Below are 17,719 nucleotides of genomic sequence, written 5' to 3'. Positions count from 1 at the left end.
GGGACCAGTGGTGGAGCAAGAAACTTTTGTTTGAATGAATGGTTAGTCTTATTCATATGACATAAGACGCTACCTCAAGAAGGTCATATTTGTTAAACCTAGAGTCTGACCGGAGCCAAATTTACTTATTAGGAGTCTCAGAGCACTTATAAACTACTACAATGCGTGCCATGTGAAAAATAATATTACGGAAGCATCATGTTAAAGCACATTAAAATTATCACAACACAACTTAGATAGTCAAAGTGGTTTTCCAATATTTACCCTAAGATATTTACTAAAATCATAACATAGCATAACAAAAGAAACATGGAATGCGGATTCTCCCCATAAGAGCCTAAATATCTCGGCCTCTGATTTCTTGTGTCTCATATCTTGAAAAGGTTAGGAAAAAACAAAGGGTGATCGAAAGGCTCAGGCATTAATATTTCCAATCGATTTGAAAATGGTTGCGTTGGAAAAACCTTTAACAATGTGAGACAAAAGTTCAATTGACATAATACGCATAACGCATAGTAAAACATGAGTTTTGTAACTTTTATAATATGACATTGCATACAATTACACCCCGTATGCATGTGGTTGTGTGATCTAACCTTCAAAAATCTAACAACACCGATTGGCTACTAAGTGCACTCAGCATAGCAAACATAGTTATGGTTACACCTTCACGTAACCGAAACTTGAATGTGGTGCACTCTATCATAGCCTCAGATCGTGCTCTATCTCATCCTCTTAGGCCAAATAGTTTCTTAAAATATGGTTTTACCTCTGCACATGCTCATTCTTTACTTTTTTGAACTTTTATTAATTATGTATCACATAATACTTATAATTTGTAGAGACGTCCTATTTCTTTGTATAAAAACATTCCTTGTGGGAAAGTTTCTTAAAATAAAAACTTCTATATTTTAGAAAATTCATTTCATAGTTGAGTGTATGGACCCATCTTTGAGTGACGAACTTATTTGAAAAATAATTTTTAACGCCTAAAAACATTTTCAATACGTGAAAGCATTTTAGCACGAAGCATTTGACAACATACAATAATTGCAACAATAAAAAAGAACATTGAAACATTTTACGTCGAAACAAACGGAGTATAAGATAGAACATGATTTCATAAATATTGAGAATTAAATACATTCTAAAGGAGTAGGGATTATACTTACCTCAATATTGCTTCTAAAAGGTGGGTTGAGATTGCTAATACCTTAACAATAAGGTTTACCTATTTTAACCCTATTCTTAGCGCATATACCCTAATTTGAAGTTGACCCTAACTTAGGTTGATTTTTTGACCTTTTCTCTATTTTTTTTAAATAAATTTAATTCTTAAAAAAATAGACCGCTTAACCCTAGGGTTTCTTTCTTCTTCTTCTTCTTCTTTTTTTTTTTTTTTTTTTTTTGGGGGGGGGGGGGGGTTGAGGTGGGGGGGTTTATTTTAGTTTAATTTAATTTATTATAAATTTTCTTAATTTTTAAAATAATGTAATTAAAGTTAGGCTAGACTTAGAATTTTACATAGAATATGATTTACTTTTTCTTTTTAAAAACATTAAGAAGATTTCTATTGTGGGAATAACTTTAATCAGGCAGTGGCAAAAACCAAGAGGTTTTTGCCCTCCAATGAAAGAATGACACCTCAACATTAAACAAGAAAAATAAATATTAGCAAAAACCTAGCAAAACACTGGATCTAAATCCTCACTTTCACTCTTTTAGTCTTAAAAAAAAAAAAAAAAAAAAAAAAACCCAAACCAACCTAGCCCAAAAGCCACCGCCCCACATCAGAATTGGGGTGGCTGCCACAGGGCTGCGCGGCCACTAAGGAGTGGTCGCGCAACTACCCCCAGTGGCTGGGGGTGGTGATTACGGTGAAATCTGGAAACGGGGGTGGCGATTCCGGCGACATCTGCATGTTTCCAGCGAAATCTAGAAATTTCTCAGCGGCATCTTGCATGGAGTTGTGGAAGCGGAGGCGGTGATGACGGCGTCTAGTTGGGCGGTGGTTGGAAGTTTTTTTGTTTTTTTTTTTTTTTTTTTGGGGGGGGGGGGGACTAAAAAAGTATAAAAAAAGATTAGATTCAGTGTTTTGGAAACAATTATTTTTCTTGTTATAGGCTGATGTGTCGGTCTCTTATTGGTGGGTATAAAACCCCTGTTTTTTGTCCTGACTAGACAAAAGTGGCTCTCTTCTATGGTAGCTTGGGTCAGAAATAGCTCATTTGGGCTTCTTTCTAACTAGAATCACAACCTAAGGCCCATAACTTACTAAATGGGCCAAGACTAACATACTACATTTAGCCAACATAGCCCAACAAGCTTATAACACAAATTAAGGGGCTCCACTTCATAAAATTGGATCAAATACCATTCTAAAAATGATCTGGACAGAAAATTCCAAACTTAGTTTAATACTTGTTCTTGATGCAATTTTTAAGAAATCAATTACTTCTTAGAAATAGTTTTAACACCTCATAAAAGGTTATTGATTAGAAATGTTTTAACACTCAAAATGAGTCATTTAAGAAGAGGTTTTTGGCTATAAAGGCAGATTTTGGAATCCAAGAAAAAAGTTTTCCTCCAAGGACCAAGGATTCTTATTATATGCCGAAAGTTGGTCTCATAAAATAAGGTTTTAAGTATGTTTTCATTTCATAATGCAAAGATTAAAGCCATGGAAGGGCTAACGGTATGTATTGTCTCCATAAACAAAGGATTAATGGCATATTAATACACTTTTAATTGAAAACCTTGTCTTTTAAAAATTTAAACAACCATAGTTATTTCATGCATGAAATTCGATTAGGGTTTTCTTGTAGGGATTTTCGGTTTTTAAAGAAAAAAATAATTGTGAAAAAATAAAACCATGAAATTTTAATCTCCTGCCCTATGTATCATATGCCATGTACAAATTATGGTCACTTTTAGAAGGCTTTAATCTATTCTTACTAAGCTACCGAAGCCCAATATCAATGGCATGCACATCTAAGCCCATTATCTTTGGCTAACCCACATGTCAAGCTAGGGTTAAGGTAGAGGTATTACACGTGATGTATATATACACCCATTATATTATATGTATAACAAAAATAAAATATGATATAGCATTTAATCAATATTAGAAAGTCTCTAAAACAAATCAAATCATTACACTTTCAAGAAATAGATCGATATTCTTTAAAATATATTAACACCAATCCTATAGTTTTTAGCCTAATTTCATTAAACATAAATGTGGAAGAATATATACAAATAATGAAATGCATATATCTTTTTCACATCTTGTAACAGATCCGAAATCTGAATATGAATTTTATAAGGAAAATGGAAAGAAATGATGAATTGATGGAAGAATTGGAAGAAGTATGTAATCGGTAATGAAAATTGTATTGAAATTGAGTAGAATTAGAGGTGCTCAACCTTCATTTACCAAAGTAAACTCAATTGACTTATTTGGATTCAAGATACCTTACAATTAGATTATTGGGCCTTATATAGACATAGCCCTAAAATTAACCTTTAATAATTGAAATGGGCCAAGCCCATTTAGCCCACTACTTAAAACCCAACCCATCCACTACTAATGGGACTATTACACATCTCTTCTTGCAAGCAAGATAAGATAACGTACCTACATTTTTTTTTTTTTTTTTTTTTTTTCTTTTTGCTTTGTTAAGCACCCTAGTGGTCATACCATTTTTTTTTTATTATTTTTTCTAATCAAAAGAGAAAGGAGGGGGGGGGGGGGGGGGGGGGGCGCTACAAACAAGAGTTTAAAACAAAAAAAAAGGAAAAATTACAAGGAACAGAGTCAAGGGTCAGATCTCAAGCCTCATGGCTCTTCCTTCCTCTAACCAAGGCTCCTAGCCATGATTCTCCAATCATTGTGTGGCAGTGAAGACAAGAGCTTCATCTAGTATTTTTTTTTTCCTCTAAGCAAAAGGGTAGAAGAGGGCGATCAACTGTGACTACTCTACTTAGGTGTTACCATGGTAGCACCCACCTGCTAAAAATTACTTAAGAGGGATCTAGACGACGAAGAACCGCAAGCACTCCCTCAAGACTAATTGAGTCATAACCTGACCCAATCTCACTAAGGCATCAGTGAGACTTAAGGTGGTCAACACTAATTAGGAATGAGTGATTCCCATTGTAGGATTCAAACTCACTCTCTAGTGCTTTTCTAACCCTTATGGGGATTCCCTTGAGACTATTGAATCACCGCCACTAGTGGTTAGGGAAAGGATAAGGGAAGTTATTGTAGAGTGCATTTAAATAGGAAAGTAAAAATATGGTTTAGTTCTCTAAATTAAGAAAAAGTTTTAAAAAAACTGGTACACTCTTAGATATGCAAGAGAAGAGGTAAGCACCATACATATAAATATAGAAGCAGCCTAATGCAAATAATATTGTAATATTAGTTAATCGGATTGTACATTGCTTGTTGTCTCATATGAAGAATCAAGATAGAGCTTTACTTTTTTTCTTTTTTTTTTTTATTTTTTTTTAACAAATAGCATGTGCTATTTAGGATCTGAATGTCCGAAGGCTACATCGTGAGCAATGAGGGACATATCCCCCACATACTCTTAAGTCAGAAGGATCTGACTTAAAAAACAATTACATATGTAGAATCTCAAATTTTACTAAAATTACAATCAGCCCCTAAACAAAGAAAATTCTAGTAAAACTTGAGCCACACATAAGCAACTGTACCTAGAAACAAGAGAATACACAAACACAACTAGCAGAAAATACAATCCAAAAACTTCAGAGGGGATCACTGCCTTCGCCGGAGACCGGCGCGTGTACAACACGCGCCTCCCCCGAAACCGCCAGCCAACAGATCAGCCACCTAGTGCCTGCCCGGCGCCATTGCACGGCGAAAAAACGCCGGAACGAGACACCACGCGCCGGTAGAAGAGAGAACTTCACTGGCGCGTGACAATCACGCGCCGGTCACCAGTGATCCCGACAGCCGGAAACAACAGCGGCGGAACAAGAAAACGCCGGTAAACTCATCTGAGCGGCGCGTGTCTCTAGAAAGTCGATGGATAGCCGTAGATCTAGCGTCTAAATTTGAAATCAATTTAGGCACAAAGCTCCACCGGCGAGACAAAACGAAGGCAAGAAAACCCCGTCAGACGCCTCGGGAAGGACCTCCTGCCAGAGAACAAGAAGAACAGAAAAGAAAACAAACACAAATAATACAAACTCCAGAGTCCAAAAGACTCGGAGAACAAAACTCCACAGCCTAAACGACTGGGAGAACAACTACCATCCCCATGGTAAACACCATGGAGGAAGCAAAAAATTCCATCGGGGAAGGGAGGCTTAGAAGCCCCCCTTCCCGACGATCAACACCCTGAGCCTTTTGTTTTGCAGACAAAGAGAGAGAAAGTCGAAGGAAAAGAGAGAGAGTTTGTTTTAGATAGAGCTTTACTTTTAGTTAATAAGAGGGTAAATAGTTTGTTGTCTCAAATGCAAAATCTAGTTAGATCTTACTTCCATGAACCAAAATAGTTCCACCAAAAGCGCATACTAACAATCCATGAATATATGGCACATTGCAATAGTTCCCCACTTAGTGGCCACACTAAAATCCGCAAGAGGGGTCTTGGAGCTTCGCCATATGTTCTCTCGTGGAAGTCACCGGTTTCGGTTTTCGTTAATTTTCCGTACGAGCTAAACGTCAAGAAATACTTTTAGGAAAATCACTATTATTTTTGTTTTAAAAAATAATTTTGTTGAAAATATTTTCCTACGAAAATTTTTTTTACTTTGAAATAAACGGAGCCTAAGCTTTTGGCATTTTGCATCTTTAAATTAGGGTTGGTCAGTTGGGCTGGATTTATCTTAGGCGTCTGACTGCATATTGAGTTTGTTGGGCCTGTGCATATTTTATGCCTCTCATCCGAAGCTACAGCTTAGTTTTTTCTTATTTGAATCGAATGCCCCACTTTTGTCAAGTTGAATAGATTGTGTAGCACATGAGGACCGGCCACGTTACTTTGGTTGGGCTTGGGCTCCTCTAAGAATCTCAAGGTGATTGATGCCTGTTAAACATTCTACGCATTGAAAATGGCTAAGTGGGCCTCAGTTGGAGTTTGCTTATTGTGCATTGCCAAGAACAATAAAAAGTAGGGGACACATTTGGGATGGAAGAATGGATTCATGAATTGAATAGTTATTCTGTAATTTGGTTGTGTTATGATTAGGAGGAGTATTTATTTCCATTATTTGAGGAATAGTTATTTTTCAAAAAAAAAAAAAAAAAATCATCCTCCATGGGTTGAAGGGAATCATCGGCCACCCTAACAAAACAACTGGGGGTGGTCTAATGCCTCCGGTTGTTCATTTAGGGTGGCCGACCACCTCCATGGAGGATAAATTATTATTATCATTAAGTGTCAAGAAAAAAAATAAAAAAAATAATGATTTTATGGACAAAATGCTTTTTAGAGCCAAGGTATTTTAATTAATTTTTAAGAAATTTGATTCAATTCCAGAAAGGAAATTTCATCATTCCAATGTTGTCAACACGAATGAATATAAATAATCATTACATTCAAATTGCTTGTATTCTTTTAGTAATATCGATTCTTATTCTTAAATCTTTAAGTAATCATTATTCTAATGTACCAAACGTGCCCTAATTTTTTGTGATGAGCAATGCAAAGTTGCAATTATATATGTATCGTCTGTTGGAGCTAGCTGCAAATAACCACTGGTCCATGGCTCAGGTGGTAAGGGGGTTGGGCGGGACTGAGGTAGGCTGTCGAGCAAAGGGAAAAGTAATTAATAACATTAAATAACACTCAAGTGGCTTGTTTTTTGGATCAAAAAAAAAAAAAAAAACTTTTATCAAGATTAAGCCAGGGGAGTCATTCTTCAATAAAATTACGTAGCAAAAGATGATGGTAATTAAAAGGGCCATAATTAAGATCGTTGAATGTGTGATGAGGTGGGAGTGTGAGAGGTTAGGGTTGGTCACCGATTCGAATCTTTTGCTGAAAACTAGGAAAAGAATAATATGTTTTCTTTCATATATATATATATATATATATATATATAGGTGGTCACAGCTCTAGGGAAGTGGATAAATGGTATTACATGCACAAAACAATAATCAAAGCAATTAGCCAAGTCATCATGCTCTATAATATACCTAATTAATAAGCAACTTTTCCTCTCTCTTAATTATTTTGTGCTAAGCTAAACAAAGAAAGAAAAGAAAGCTGAATTTTTGCATTATTCTATCGTAAATTGCACAGCCCTTTTAAAACTCTTGTCCTGATATTATGCTAAATAATCACTTATCTCAAAAGCTTAAGATGATAAGAAAGAGTGAATTTAACCGTTGAATTGTTATTCTAACGACGTTTGATTTCCCTCATTTAATTTGGCTACTTCAAGAGATTTTTGGTAAATTTTGGACTTGGTCTTGCATGAAGAGGGCTGGAAGTGTATGTTGGGATGTCAATGTCATATTTAATTATTTTCGTGGAATATGTAATGAAAGCTACAAGTCATATTTATTGTCACAATTGGGATGAACTAAGAATTTAACATTACGGAGTTGGAGTGCATTAAATCTTTTTGAAATAACTTTACTTCTAATTTATGTTTTTTTTATTATTTTTGAAATAAGATACCTAAATTTTAAAACGTATTAATTCATGGTATTTATCTTTCATTTTTTTTTTTTTTCGATTTCAACCATCCGTTAAAAATTTTCGTTAGATCCTATCAAAATCCTCAAAATATCCCTTCATTTTGTTTTAAAAAAAAATTGTAAAAAATTCAGGCATGAGCTTATAATCCCTGATCTTTCGTTACTTTTGAAATAAAGTACCCAAACTTTAAAACGTGTCAATTTAGGGTATTCATCTTTCAAATTTTTTCAATTTCAATCATCCGTTAGAAATTTTCATTAAATTCTATCAAAATTCTCAAAATATCCCTATGTTTTGTTTTAAAAAAAAATTCAAAAATTCAGGCATGAGTATTTTTGCAAATTTTGTTAAATTCTGACCAACAACTAAATCTTTACAATTTTTATTTTTTATTTTTTTTAAAAAAATAGGGGTATTTTGAGAATTTTGACAGGATCTAACAGAAAATTCTAACTGAAGCTAAGTTGAAATTGAAAAAAATTGAAAAATGGATACTCGAAATTAACACATTTTAAAATTTGGGTATCTTATTTCAAAAGTGATGAAATATCAGGAATTATAAGTGAAGTTCTTTCAATCTCTTTTTTTTTTTCTTAATTTTTTTTTAAGGGGGCCATTATTAATATATTAAAGGAGAAAAAGGAAAAGAGAACAAGATAAGACAAAAGATTGAAAGAAGACAAACTCTCACATCTAAAATATATTTTTCTTTGAAACAAAAAGATGTATGACATCTCCAGATGAGACTGCTGCTTTTAAAACACAAAACAATGTTAGAGAAAAGGATTGGCTACCTCTATTTCTTTTTAATTCGGTTCCTAAAGTCTCTTTAAGCACTAAATCATGCATATAGGAGAAGTGTGACCTACAGTTTTTATATATATATATATATATATATATATATATCACCATTTTTCTAGCACCCCATGTGGTCCATCAATGGTGACTAATTGCCCGAAGATCATGAGAACAAGCAGAAATCGAATAATATAAGGCCACTCAATAGTGGTTCTAGGGCTGCCTATATATATACAGTGTGCCTAACTTTATCCTCATCGCCATCACCGGCCAACCAATATATGATTTCATTGTTTATATATATAGCTTTAGGAAGCAGCCACTGGTGTAAGAGAATAAGATTTTGTTGGATTAATTTGCAGTGTTAGATATTAGGAAGACACGTCTGCTCCTCAATTATATACCGCCCAGACAGAATGAATATTAATGACAATTATTAGCCACCAATCATACTTAATTTGATGCACGCGAAGCATGCTAATATATGAAAGTTGAGCAAAAGAGAGGCCCAAATTAAACAACATGCAATTCATGAGCTACCCCTGGTGCTGAAGTGGTCCAAATTAAAAGTCTACAATACAACCGGCCTGCCTCAAATTCAGAGTGATTTCACTGCATTATCTAGTTGTAAATTTGTAATGTAAAGGGTCCAAACTGGCCGGATAACATTAATTAATAACAATTATTTTCCAGTAATTATGCTTAACACATAATTAGAGTGGTCCAAAAAGGCTACAATACAACCTGCCTCAAATATGGGGTGAATTTAATCTTATCATTTTTCAGTACTCTTCCTCTTCTCTTGTAGGGTTAGCACTTTGCATCATTGCAGACGCCATATTGAAAAGAACACAAACCCCTAAACAAGTTAAAGATAAGGATAAAAGCAACAGATCGAAGAAAGGAAAGCCAAAGCTACCTATAGCTATTCTCTTTCGATCTTGACTGTAAGACTTGACATCACCATGCAAGACTTTGGCGCACACACATATATGATCGATATATCATATATGTATATATTTTTCTTTTCTTTTTGGATATATTGACTATATAATATAATTTGAAAACAAAAGGCAGGCATATCCTTTTCGATCTTTACGTGTTCAAGAATGTTTTTTAGGTAATAATCAGTGGTGGCTATATATATATTTCTTTATCCTATCACTTATATATATATATATATATATATATGATCTATCTTCAACATCAACTTGCTTGTTATTTGTTTCTTTTGGTTCTATAGCTTTCATGTAACTATCAAATATATATTAGAATTCAACAATGCTAGATGTTAGGAGGACACAAGACATAAACTGCTCAACGGTCCACAACAGGATAATATTGAGAAGAAATTAAAGAAAGAAGAAACCATTAATAATACTATGAAATTGCAGTGATGTAGTTATAGGAATCTTAGCAGTTAGCTAGCATGCTGATATATATATAATTAAACACGCACGCATGTTTTCTAGAAACACATATGTATAAGAAAATAAAGGGTCTGTGTATATTTAATTTAGACCTAGCTAGCTAATTAAATCCATATATATATATATATGATTGGTTCTGATCATCAACCAATAATATTGTTTACATGATCAACTAGCTAGGTGATTTGTCATGACATCATTGTATGTGATCGATCCTTTGATTAATGTTCAAGCAGATTATGTTAGACTATATATAGGTCGGCATTGAATGTTAATTTTCATTATTCCATTTGTTAGCTAGATACATCTTTCAAAATTATATTAAATCTAACATTTATTGAATACTTTACTATATATCCTTTATATTTTATGGTAAAAAATTATATTTTAATTAACCAAACTATTTTTTTTTTTAAATCAAAATAGTTTATGTTCTTGTTTTGCCATTTACATCTCCGCCTACAATTATTGGATCCAATTATCTCTAGTGGGGTGAACTCAAAGTATGAGCACAAGAAGCATTTTATTTTATTTTATTTTTTAAAAAAAAAACTTTTTTTTTTTTTTTTTTCCTTCTTGAAAACAGCTATAACCCACTACTTATAAAACTGTGGATGACGGATTTTGGGCCCAAACTGGGCCAACTAAGCCGTTTGCAAGGGCCCGGCTAGGAAACAAAGCGGGTATCCCCCACGTGTGCGTGGGGTTTTCCGTGGCTAGTCAAAGTCAACATTCGTGTAGGGGGCCACACGATTTTAGTGTGCTATAGTGGTCTAGATTGTGGACGACCACACGTGTCAGGTGACATCGTTGGTGTCCCGTCTCAATAACCCAGGTTGGGGCTGGGCCATCCTTCTCCTTCTTCCCGCCGAACCCTAACATTTCACGTGAGTTTTGGGCCAACAGCCACTATTAATTACCTCATTCTTAATTCATTTTCTATATGTATTATATTATTATTATTATTATTATTTTATGTTTTGTTTTTTTGTGTATCATATTTTCATAATATATAAGTGTTGCCCAACTGGGGGGCTCCTTTTCTTATGTTGAATTCTCCACTTTTGACCCAGTTGGATAATGTGAACCGTCTAAGATTGATGATAATATAAAATCCTCCTAAAAAGGGGGAAACGTATATAGCTTAAATATTGTTTAATTCAAGCTCTTTATCTGCCCAACGGTGACAAAAAATAATAATAAAAAAATGTATGCGAATCACGTGTTCTGTTAAAAATATTTGTGAAAATTAAAAATTTCATACATTTTAAACACATATCAGTTTAATATATACTAAGTTAATTGAAATAATTTTCTTTAACCAAGTTTAAAAGAAAGATAAATAGAGAGAACGTGCATGTTAAAACATTTAAACTTCAATAGCCAATTATGAGTTTAATTTGTAACAAAAATATAGTCATATTATATAATAAAACAACCATAGTAATTAGTAAACATCTCTCTAGCTCTCTCTCTCTCTCTCTCTCTCTATAGGACAAAGATGGCTCCAAAAACCCTACTAGCTAGCTATAAAGCATGAGGTCTTTATTTTGAGTAAGCATTAATGTGTCCACCAGTAGGATTATTTTGTTTGGTTTTGTCTTTGATTTCCATCACCCTCTTATATCCAAGGCATTGTCCCTAAAAGTATTGCAGCATATTGATAAAAGGGCATTTAAATAAATAAATAAATAAAAACTCATTTATCTAATTTTCCACTTTTATAGGTATCTATCAATCTTAACCGCACAATTCCCACTAAAATATTTCATTCTCTAGCTTTCTCCCTATTGCTGTCAGCTTTCATTTTCTATCAATCATCTTGGGGGTTGATTATAATTGTTACAATTACTTCCATTATCTGTCAATTACACTCTGTTATTGTTATATCTTCTTTCTTTATTCACTTTTGGTTTGTCATCTCTGTCATTGTTGGACTGGTTATTGCAAAAGGCATCGCTGATTTTCAGTGTCAGACTCATATATATCTTTCAATCACTCTCACAACTCTTTTTTCTCCAGATGCTCTCGAATCCTCTACATTCAAATTAACAAACAAAGATAATGTTTCTATTATATATATATATATATATATATATATATATATATATATATATATATATATATATATATATATATATATATATTATCTTGATTAGTGTTTTACACGTGAGTCAACTAGAGCATGCAACTATCAATGTATTAGGCTCGTTTCGATGTTCGATTTTTAAAAAAATTATAAATATTTAGAGAATTTGGTTTTTAAAATTATGTTTAAATGGTTTAAAAAACTTGAGGCAAATTTTTTTTTTAAAAAAATAGATAAATCTGAATATAATTTCATATTTGAAATTTTTTTTTCTCACTCAAACATGCCCCATAGTATCAATATAAGTGGAGTTTCCTCCGTCCTTCAAATTTAATTAACTAAAAAAAAAAATCAAAAATTTTTATGCTTTTAGAATCTGATTCATCATTCATGCCTAAACAATCAACGTGGACCGCCTGATTTGAGATTGAACAGCTTGTGATGCAACTATATTGGGGCCGACCAAAACAAAAACTTAAAAAACGACAGCCCCCACGTTTTTATTGATTTGTATCATTGAAATTATAAAAAGCTCAAAGAGATAAAAGTGGGAATAATCCTAAGTTGGGGAGTTATAACTAATTATGAGTTTCATCAGTTAGGTAGAACATAGGTATGTTAGGAGAGAGATGTTAGCTGCACAACAATGCTGATGTGTGTCCAACATTTTTATGAATATTTTGTAGCAAAGAAATTATATAGAGAGCTGGCTAGTGAGGTATTGATGGGGATGAATGGGAAAATAATAGTTGGTTTCATGGAGGGAGAGGTATTGAATCACTCACCTACTATGGTTACTGTTGGGATGCAACAGTGCCGCTCTACTCACAGGGATGACTCTTAGAACATGCCTTGCGGGGTGCAATTTCGAATGCTATAAAAGGTTTTGACTTTCTTCACTGGACACTAATTGGTTTTCAGATGAGATGGTCGAAGGTCTAATCTAACAAATGATATCAAAGCCAGGGTCATGGGTTCGATTTGCGGAAATGCCGTGTTGAGGGAGTGATTGATGGGGTGCAATGGTTCCACTTTGCTCACATGGATGACTCTTGGAACATGTCTTGCGGGTGCGATTTCGAATGCCATAAAAGACTTTGGCTTCCCTCGGTGAACACCAATTGGTTTTTAGATGATATGGTCAAAGACCCAATTTAACAGTTTCCGTAGGAAAAATGAAGAGCTCTCACCCAAATCGATTTAAATTATTTAGCTACTGGGCAGAGAAATCAAATTTTTTGGAATAGGTTGATGAGGGATGGAAGTTAAGGGTGGATGGAAATCCTATGTTTCAGTTATATGCATGCCAAACTAAATTCAATAAAAGGAGTAATAAAGAAGAAGAATGTGGAGTATTATGGAGAAATCAAACAAAATGTTTTACAAGCTAGAATGTGACTAGAACAAGCTAAAAAATAATTCATCTTTTCTTTTGAAAAATCTGATTGTTTGCTTAAAGAAAATGAGTGTTTACATGAGTATGTGTCTATGAGCAAGATAGATGAGACATTTTTGAAACAAAAGTCTAGAGATTAATAGTTGCAACTTAGAGATCAAAATTACTCTTACTTTCATAGAATTGTTAAAGTAAGGAATTTGAGAAATACGATAAATCATTTGTGGATGAGCATGAGATGAGAGGAAAGTGGAGGAGGATGATCAAATTAAAAGCGTGGCTGCCGATTTTATAAGAAGCTGTTGGGGTCAAGTTCTTAGCAGTTTGATGCGAGCAAGGCTGAGAGGATTACATATTTAGTGCATAAGAAAATAGTGCGGGAACGTACATAGTGAAGAATTGAAGAGGGACGTGTCAAAAGATAAAATAAGGAAGACTATGTTTGGAATGAAAAATGAAAAGGCTTCTGGTCTTGTTGGATTCCTTGCAAAATTTTTCAAGCAGACATAGTCAGTGGTTAGAGGAGATGTAGTTGCTACAATTAAATATCTTTTTGATTCAAGCAAGCTTTCGAAGTAATTCAATGCAACTATCACAACTTTGGTTCCTAAAAAATTGAATTATTCTAAAATGGGGGAGTTTAGACCAATATCATGTTTAACTAAAATTTTGGCCAGCCGATTTCTTCCTTGTTTGGATGCTATATAAGTCCCAATTGAACTACTTTTATGTTGAATCGAAGTATTTCAGAAAATATGTTGTTGGCTCAAAATGTGGTAAATGATATATACAATCAAGATTTGAAAAATAATTGTAGACTCCTAAGCAACCTCAACCAAACAGTTAACCAAATATGTAAAGCAGTAAAAATAAATAACACAGATATTAAGTTACGAAGTAAAAACTCTTTGCACCAAAGAGAAAATCCACTCCGGGACAGTCAAACTCAGAAAATCAATTATCAAAAGAAATAGCTAATTACAAGAAATTCGTACTCACAACCCTTTGCAGTAGTTACTCTCTTGAATTCTAACAAGTGCCTACTTGTCTCCCTTTCTCCCAGACCCGTCTGGAGAGTTCTTCTATTGATTCCCTAACTGGAAAGGAGCCCTCTCCAGTTAGACTTCAATGGTTAAGCGGTTGAATAACAAATACATGAAACACTCTAAGAGAGATATATATATAAACGTTTATGCCTAAAAGTCTTTTTTTTAGCACAATGGAATTCTCTACTGGAATTCTTAAATAAACACTGCTTAAAAGCCCCTTTAAATAGGCTTTGAAAACCCTAAAACAAGTCAGGAATAGATTTCTAGGTAGTGGTGTCCCGACATGTCAATGCGTGTCCGGACATGTATTAGAAAGTAAACTTTATGTGAAGTGTGTCCGAATACGTTGCCCTAGTGTCCAAACATCTGCATAAAAAACTTTTTTGTGTCCACTGTCTAGCTTTTTGTATCCGAACATGATACAGAACAGGGATTTTCTAGAACTTGCATCCGCTGGCTGTCCGGACATGTGAGAGAACATGACCTTATTGTGACTTGCATTCGCTAGGTTGTTCGGGCATGCTTGAGAGAAAAAGTTAGGAAGTTTTTGAAGTTTGAGGTAGGTGATGATGGATGCAATATCCACTTATGGTTTGATTGATTACATTCAAATGGGGTGCTTAAGAAAAGTATGGTCATTGCGTGGTGTATAATGTACAAAGTAAAATGGTAGCCAGATTATCAATTGTTCTAAAAGAAGAAAATTTATTTGGTGGCTAGCCCAATCAAAAGAATGGGTGGAAATACACAGCAAATTGTCATTAGTGGAAGTATGTGAGAATGGTATGTCAAGATAAGTGATTTCATAGACAGAAAAATACACAGGTGCAAAGACATGGGATGTGCTGAGAGATAGACATCTGTAAGTGGTATAGTAAAAGTTGATATGGTTTCCTCTAACTACACCAAAGCAAGCTTTTGTTTTATGGTTAGGTATGAAAGATGCTTTGACAACAGGGGAACGGATATTGAATTGGGGTTATAAGGGGGAAGTGCATTGTTTATTTTGCAGACATGAAATATAAGATCATGACCACTTTGTTTTTTAATGTGGGTATAGTAAGATAATTTGGAAAGAAATTATGGGAAGATGTGATTTGGTGGATCCACTAACGAGTTGGGATGATATGCTTGCTGGAGGTTTGCACCAATGGAGAAAGAACAGCTTAAATGGTAATATCTATATGATGGTATATGGCTCAACTATATATAATATTTCGCAAAATAGGTATAAAACCAAACATGGAAGCCAACCCAAGACAAAGGAGCAAGTTATGCAAAAAATTATATATATGGGAAGTAAGAACAACACAAAACATGGGGATTTGTTGTAATTGGGGAACAACAAAAAGTAATGGCTCAACATTGTTTGTTGAAGTGGCTCATAAACATTTGATATCAATTTGTTAATGCATGTCATAATTAACTTGTAAAGTATGACGAAATAATTTATGAATACCTCATGTATTGTTGACATTAAAGGATACACTTGTATTGTTTAGTTATAAAATACAAAATTATATTTGTAGAATTTTTTTTTTATAAAGTTTTGTAATAGATTGTGCTCTTATGCAGGCCAAATGGCGGGTAGTCAAATCATGTCTTCAAAATTCTCTCTTTTATCATGAAGAAAGCGATTTGGCAACAATAGAAGATAAATCTTTATTGGAGTTGCTTTACCAAGAGTTTTCTCACTTAAAAATCAAGTAGGCATTTTTCTCTCTAGGATAATTTGCTTGAGGAGTTATGACAGTATAATTTAGGAAAATTAAAGTCCATAATGTTTTGTGTTAGTTGGAGTTATATGAAAATTGCATCAATGAATAATTACCTTTTCAATATCCAATTCCCCCGTGAGTAATGCTAAATACTACATTCCATTCATATTGGGTTGATGAGGCAGTGCCTATCAACCATTGGATCAGCCCTTGTGATATATATAAAAAATAATAATAAGGGTTGATGAGCACTGCCACATTAACCCAATGAGATTGGGTGTAACATGTAACATTATTCTTCATTGGACAATGTAAGGATGAGGAGTTTTTGAAATATAAAATTGTTAGAGAGTTTACAAAATTAATGTTTATATATATAGTTCTATTTGATAAATGTTTCTTAAGTTAATAAGTCTTGAAAGATGAAATTCTTACATAGGAAAGAGCGAAGAAAATGAAGGCATTTATTAATACTAACTTACCTCAAGCTATTACTTTAAAACAGTATTTCGTTGTATACATTTGAGTGTATGCATTAAGTGCTTTTATGGTGCCATCAGAGCAATCAAATCATGAATGTTAGAATTTGGGTCGACGATTATAATTATACGATTTAATAGTTTGGTTTTAGATCGTAGGATGCTTCTAAATGTGATTCAACACTTTGTTATTATATGATTGTTAGTAAAGATTGTAATCTTTTGTTTTAAAAAAATGTACTATCTTTGGAATACAACGGTCTAAATTAAGTGATTGTTGAAATTAAACGGTGGTCAGAATTAAATTATTGTTAATTTTTGAAACAATATGTTTGAAAATGCACATGTTAAAAAAAAAGACACCATATAAGAACAATCACCTTGGTTGCCTGAAAAGAATGGGATCCTTCTTTTTTATAAGGGATAAATTTATTTTTGATCCTTATAGTTTGAGGTTTTGACAAATAGCTTAATGGGTTTTAAAAATTAATTAATCACTCCCTGGGGTAAGCAACAAAAACAAACAGGTTACTGCTGTTAGAAAGTTAACAGAATCCATTAATGTACCACATTAACACCAATCATAATGTGACATGTCTCACTTACAATAAAAAATAAAAGCAATTATTAAAAAAAATAAAGAAATGAAATATTATATATATAAAGAAAAAAAAAACGCAGGGTTGGTTGTCTACCCCTTTGGTGAAATGCACATGAACAAAAATCTCCGAGAGAAATCAAGGTGAAGAGCTCTAAGGAGCGACGTCGTAAAAAGGCAACTGAGTATACTTTATCATTTATTAGTTGAGGATGTCACGTGGTTGGTAAAGGGTGAGAGAGGGATGGTGATGGTGATGGGGCTGTTTGCTCCTAAAAACGTATTGAGGCGAATAAAGAGAAGAGGGAGCTGAAACAGACATGCCAAGGATCCGTTGTTGCACACATGCATGGATGAGTTATATGACTAAAGGATATTCATTTTTTTGTTGCGTTGTGTTTGGTATGGTTAGTATTGTCTTTTAGTAAAAGAAGACAAATAGCCAATGAATAACAAGAGAATAAGTTTGTGATTTCAGCT

This window comes from Alnus glutinosa, chromosome 8 (genome assembly GCF_958979055.1).
Source record: "Alnus glutinosa chromosome 8, dhAlnGlut1.1, whole genome shotgun sequence".
NCBI classification, from domain to species: domain Eukaryota; kingdom Viridiplantae; phylum Streptophyta; class Magnoliopsida; order Fagales; family Betulaceae; genus Alnus; species Alnus glutinosa.
This window is presented reverse-complemented; position numbering follows the sequence as displayed.